We start from the raw sequence: 6,711 nt of genomic DNA, 5'->3' as shown, positions 1-6,711 counted from the left end.
CAACCTGGAGAGACGACGTCGAAGCCCAAATAGCTGTCCGCTACCAGACGACGAACCAGAATCCTCTCTACCGTATTAACGCCCCAGTTCGAGACGACGGAAACTTTTGTTAAGTTTAAATAAAACACCTGAACACAAAGAACCTGCGTCCTTGCCTTCATCCATCCCGCTCACAGACCCCCAAATTTAATAGCAAGAGTTGTAAGTTATGCTTTCACGCTAGAGGCTTGATTGAGGTTGATTTTTCGGTAACAAATCCTAGATACAGTCAGTGGTGCAAGGGAGAATATGTTTCACTGATCAGAGTAAATGGATGCTGAATGGCGTGGAAATGATGGAAGGTGTCTCAAATTAACAGAAACAAATATGCGTTTTTTTTGTGCAATTTAAAAAATCAGCAAGGTGTCCCTTGTCCTGCAGAATGTTACACAGTGTGTCTGCACAGCAGCCCCAGGGCCCATGTCGTGTGCAGCAGCTTCAAATAGAACAGGCTTTGTAGCCAACAGCACTTTGCATCACGATATGTGTAGGCCTGCATCTCTAATGGCAAATCACTACAAGTTCCAGAATGCAACGTGCTGCTCAGCTAGACTTGTGCACGGACTCTGTCTGCAGTATTCTGGTGCAGTCCTAGTTTACCAGTCTGAAGTTCTTCTGAAAAGCAGGACATGGTCATGTTATGTGAGAGCACAAATTATTCAGCAGCAGATGTGAACCTGTCTGTGCAGGACTATTCAAGATGCCAATCGCAAGGGGCTTTGCTAGACATCTGCGCCACAAGATAAAATTGTTTCTCAACCGTAACACCACAGTCAACATTCCAATGTTACTGGAGTTTTTTAACGCACAATAAAGCACAGATATGTTTCTGCTACCTTTATTGCACCATCACTGCTGTACTAAGGGCGAAATATGTGTAGGCTTTAGAAGGGATGCCTCGGCACACGGTGCAGGGTTCTTGTCAGCCATATCCCGGTCTTCTGATCTCCCTCTCTCTCGTTTCCTCCCTTTCACCCCCATTCTCTCTGTGGTGTTTGATGGACATTGATGAAAGAACACTCTGGGAATCCATAGGCTGGGGAGTCTCGGCCCTCAGAATTTATTTATGATATGCATAGCCTAAAGGGGTAATGTGCCAGTACTTAATTCGTTTTTGGGGACCAGCACTTGTTTTAACTCCTCACACGTTTATTTTATTTTAGTTTGAAAGTTTCATATAGAGCGGACAAGATCTTCGCAGATATCAGAGCGCTTTACAATTACAAAGAGTAGTACATGAGGGAGTATAGTCAGACAGATAAATCAATAGGTCAAAACAGTAAAACTGGGTGGCTACAAAGCCAGTCATGTGAGTAATAAAACAGCTAATATAAATAATCAAAGGGGTGACACATGTAGTACAAATCGATGCAGAGTATTAACAGTGTCTGAGATAAAAGCTCAAGTGTATTTTGCCATGAGGATAGCTTTTACTTCATTTTTAAAGAGTGTAGTGGAAGAGATAAGCCTGATTTCGGGCGGGAGTGAGTTCCAGATCCTAGGCGCCATTCCTGAGAAGGAGCGCTTATATGTTTTTTCCTTCCGGAATCTTCGAGGTTTCAGCAGAAGATTGTTTGTGCCTCTAGTGTTTCTAACTCCGCCAGAGATTGTCAGTTTCTGAGCGAGGTATCCGGGTGAGTTTAGGTGTACCGCCTTGTGTGTCATGCAGGCGATTTTCAGGTGTATTCTGGCTTCAAAAGGCAGCCAGTTCAGGGATTTCAAGTCAGGGGTAATATGGGAGTGCTTTTTTGACCCAGTGATGAGTCTCGCTGCAGCGTTTAGAGAAGCTCTCAGGGGTGCGGTTGTAGTTAGTGGGAGTCCGCAGAGGGCGATGCTGCCGTATTCAATTCGAGGGATGACTAGCGCTTGTACTGCGGTTTGGAAGTCTTAGGCTGGGAGGAAGGGTTTAAGTTTCGTCAGAGTATTGATCTGGAAGTTCGCTCCCTTTGTTGCCTTGCTGATATGTTGCTGCATGTTGAGATTGGTGTCGAGTGTTATGCCTAAAGATTTTGCTGAGTCCACGATGGTCGGTTGGACATTGAGTGCGGTTAGGTGTTTAAGCCAAGTTTGAGTGGTGGAGATCTTCGCTGGAGGTGAAATCAGAAGGAACTCTGTTTTCAGGGCATTGAGTTTGAGATGATTATCGGCAAGCCAGGATTGGGTGCATCTGATCGTTGAGTTCAGGAGCAAGATGTCTTTGGGGGACTGTAATTTGAGATAAAGTTGGGTGTCATCGGCGTACATGTGAAAGTGTACATTGGATGCTTGTAGCAAGGTGGTGAGCGGTTCCATGACTAGGTTGAACAGAGTTGGGGATAGAGAGGATCCTTGGGGGACGCCTAGCGTTACGGGTATTGGCGAGGACATCAGGTTGTTGCTCTTGAATTTCTGCGACCTGTTGTGAAGAAAGGAAGTGAACCACTTTAGAACAGTTCCAGATAGACCCATTCTAGCGTTTAGTAGTTCTAGTAAGTTCTCATGTTTAACGGTGTCGAATGCTGAAGAGAGATCAAGGAGGATGAGGAGGCAGGTCTCGTTTTGGTCTAGCATTTGAAGTGCGTCGTCAATTATGTGGGTCATAGCAGTTTCTGTACTGTGTCCTGCTCGGAAGCCTGACTGGTGAGGGTTAAGGAGATCAAATTGTTCAATGTGTTTAGTCAATTGTAGTTGCGCACATTTTTCCAGCAGTTTGGCGAGAGTGGGAATATTGGTAATGGGACGGTAATTGTTGAGATCAGAGGGGTCGGCTGTAGGTTTCTTTAGAAGAGGTGTGACCTGGCCAACTTTGAGGGAATCAGGTATGCTTCCTTGTTGGAGAGAACTGTTGATAATTGTAGTCCAGAGAGGGAGCAGCAAAGGGGTAAAGTCTTTTACTGCGTTAGCAGGAAGGGGGTCCGTAAGGTGATTGGATGGTTTCAGGGTGCTGAGCAGTTTGCCAATTTCTTCTTCCGAGTATGTGCCAAAGGTTGACCAAGTAGCATTGTTTTTTGGTTCAGTGGGTGCTAGGCACTGGGGTTTGGAGTAGAGGCTTGCATCAATGAGGAGATCTCGCTTTATGTTGTCAGTTTTCTGGATAAAGAAAGCAGCGAAGTCTTCACAGGAGGGTGCCTCACGCCCAGTGTTGAGTGGTTGGGGTTGATCCTTGGATTGTGTTCTAATTAGCTCAAACAATTTTCTCGGGCGGTTTTTTGCTTGGTCGAGCTGGAGGCTGAAGAAGTCTGATTTTGAGCGTTTTATTTTCCTGAAGTAGGCGTTTCTCTTTTTCTTCAGATCTTTTAGGTGCATTGCAGAGGGAGCTGATCTCCAGGTACGCTCTGCCAGTCGCATGTCTCGTCTATCCTCATTGAGACTCCCGTCGTACCATGGATTGGAGATTTTAGTAGAAGCTTTTTTTAGCTGCATAGGTGCAGCCTCATTAATTATTGAGGTCATAGCGTTGAGATAATGGTCAGTCAGGGTTTGAACGTCCGTAGCGCCTGTCGGTGGGAGTAGGAGGTTGCAACTATTAGGGGGCAAACTTCCTGCTTTGAGTTTTTTCAAGTCTCTTTTCCAGACTTTGGGCTTGGAGAGTTGAGCCGGGTTAACTTTAACTTTTTCATTGATAAAGAATGTGACAGTATGATGGTCTGACCAGTCACAGGGTTGGATGGACTCGAGTTGGATAGAGTCCTCTTTGGAGATGATCAGGTCGAGGATAGAACCTTTCTCGTGGGTCGGGCTGTTGCATATTTGGGTGAGGTTAAGGGCATCGAGGAAGTTTTTAAGACTATTTACCACCGCGTCATTGCGATCGTTCCAGTGGAGGTTGAAGTCACCAAGATATATTTGGGTGAGCTGCCTTCCGGAATTGGTTGAGATCATATCCATGATTTGTTGGGAAAAGGTGAAGTTGTCCTTGGGTGGGTGGTAAATGCTGTGAAGCGAGCATATCGGTTTGCCCTCACTAATAATGTCAAGGCAGATGTATTCCCAGGATGTTGAGGATGGTAGGGAGGTGGAATTGACTCTCTGTTTGAAAGAAAAGTAATTAGGAACTGGTTTTAAATAGAAGGTAAAGGAGGACAAATGACAGCAAGAACTATTGCAGAACAAAGTGTGTGATACAAAAATATGGCTTTTATTTTATTTTATTCAAATATTATTCTATACACAATATCGTTATTTTGTTACAGGTGATTATCGTGTGCATGCCTCCACTATACATGTGACTATCAGTCTACATATACATATACTTATTATTACATCCTATACACATTTCAAGGTAGTTAATTTAGACTTGAAGGTTGTGTGGAAGATTGTTTCAGCACACTATACATAAAAACATGGCTAAATATGACATCTACGCGCGTTTCGGCTGGGGGCCTTCATCAGGGAGCCATGTGAGTATCCAAATGGACCTGGGTAAATAAATGATGCTGGTTCTCACAGAAGGATAGAGAGATCTTGACCTGTGGGGAGGGGTCTATAGGTTTCTAGGGTTTCGATCCCTGGCTCTACGTGTTTAGACGCCGGCAGACCCCCCAATCGGAAAGCGAAGAAGAGACAACCATCAGATTGCCTTCGCACCGCCACTAACATGACGGCATCCGTCGACTAAACCGCAGAAACCTATAGACCCCCAGTGTAAATACAGTGGACGGAAGCTAAAGACGTGCCCACTTTTGAAATTGACCGCAAGGGTTTACATACAGCCGGCTCCATTTAGCCGTTTCGATCCCTGGCTCTATATGGTTAGACGCCGCCAGACCCCCCAATCGGAAAGCTAAGAAAAGACAACCATCAGATTGTCCTCGCACCGTCACCAACATGACGGCATCCATCGGCTAAACCCTAGAAACCTATAGACCCCCAACGTAAACGCAGTAGACGGAAGCTAAAGATAGTCAGCGCTACAAGAAACGCTCAGAGATCTACCCTAGAGCACCTATGAATTAAATCTACAGCAGTTCCAAATTCGAAGTCTGCCGTTAGATAGCAGGACACCGACTGAAAGAGAAATAAAACACACAAAATAACCTACAATACAGCGCCCACGTCTCAAAGATATACTCCCCACAGGTCAAGATCTCTCTATCCTTCTGTGAGAACCAGCATCATTTATTTACCCAGGTCCATTTGGATACTCACATGGCTCCCTGATGAAGGCCCCCAGCCGAAACGCGCGTAGATGTCATATTTAGCCATGTTTTTATGTATAGTGTGCTGAAACAATCTTCCACACAACCTTCAAGTCTAAATTAACTACCTTGAAATGTGTATAGGATGTAATAATAAGTATATGTATATGTAGACTGATAGTCACATGTATAGTGGAGGCATGCACACGATAATCACCTGTAACAAAATAACGATATTGTGTATAGAATAATATTTGAATAAAATAAAATAAAAGCCATATTTTTGTATCACACACTTTGTTCTGCAATAGTTCTTGCTGTCATTTGTCCTCCTTTACCTTCTATTTAAAACCAGTTCCTAATTACTTTTCTTTCAAATAGTATACCTATCCCGAATTAGGAACTCTAGTCGGGGATACCCCTTCTTCTTTACACAGGAATTGACTCTCTGAACAGAGATGTTGTTCCTGTAGATGCACGCAATTCCACCTCCTATTTTGCCTACTCTGTCGAGCCTGATAATGTGGTAGTTGGGGGGAACTAGAATGTCCATTATAGGTGTCGAAGATTCAGTTAGCCACGTTTCAGTCAGGATGATTAGGTCAAGGTCCAGCGATAAGAGGAGATCAGCAATGGCGGCGGAGTGTTTCGTGGCCGATCTGCAGTTGAGGAGAGTGCATTTGAGACGGGGTGTATTGAGGGTGGTAGATGGTTCTAGGGAGAGAGGGACTTTTCTAAGATTATTGGGGATGGAGAATCTGCTGTTTAGTGTGGGGGGGTCTAAGGGGGTTTGGGTGTATCGTGGGAATGTTGAGGTGTGGGGTTGTTGTGTGATTTTGGGGGGCTGTGTGATTTTGGGGGGCAGGGTCATAGGAGCGGAGAAGGGTGAGTGTGTCGAGGTCAGAAGTTGAGTTGTGGGTGCGACGAGGGCGACTGTTGCAATTGCGAGCTGGGATTGAGGTCAGGTTGGGGGAGAGTTGAGTGAGAGAGTTAATCGGGAGGGTGGGGGACAAGTTGTGCGGGGAGGTGTATTTGTGTGAGGGGTTGCAGGGGCGATGAGGGGGACGAGGGCAGATACTGCGCCTATGACCAGGGATTGACGCCCGTTGTAGGGCTTGTTGAGTGACGGAGTCAGCCGGAGGGGTAGGGGACAAGTTGGGAGGGGAGGTGGGGGTGGGTGAGGGGTGTAGGGGGTGTGTGGAGAGTAGTTCTTTGATGATGTGTATGTCTTCTTTGATCTGAGTGAGGGTGGCCATGATGTTGTCCATCGTGGGGTAGGTGTTGGAGGTGGGGGTGGCGGACAGAGGTGAATGGCTGACCAGGGAATTTGTGTGCAAGTGGGAGAGTGGGCTGGTGGTCGAGCAGGTCTGCGTTGTGTTGGTGTACGGGATGGTGTTAGGGAGGTGAGAGGTTTTGGGCGGGAGGGGTGTGGCTGAAGTAGGAAGGAGGTTGGTGGTATGAGTGAGGGCATTGATGGTAGGCGGGGAGGACAAAGTGTAGGCTGGGAGAATGTTAGTCGTGGTGAGGGTGCGGGAAGGGTAATGAGGGCTGAGAG

The sequence above is a fragment of the Lissotriton helveticus genome, chromosome 1_1, assembly GCF_964261635.1.
Source record: "Lissotriton helveticus chromosome 1_1, aLisHel1.1, whole genome shotgun sequence".
Lineage (NCBI taxonomy): Eukaryota > Metazoa > Chordata > Amphibia > Caudata > Salamandridae > Lissotriton > Lissotriton helveticus.
Note: the sequence above shows the minus strand (reverse complement) of the source record.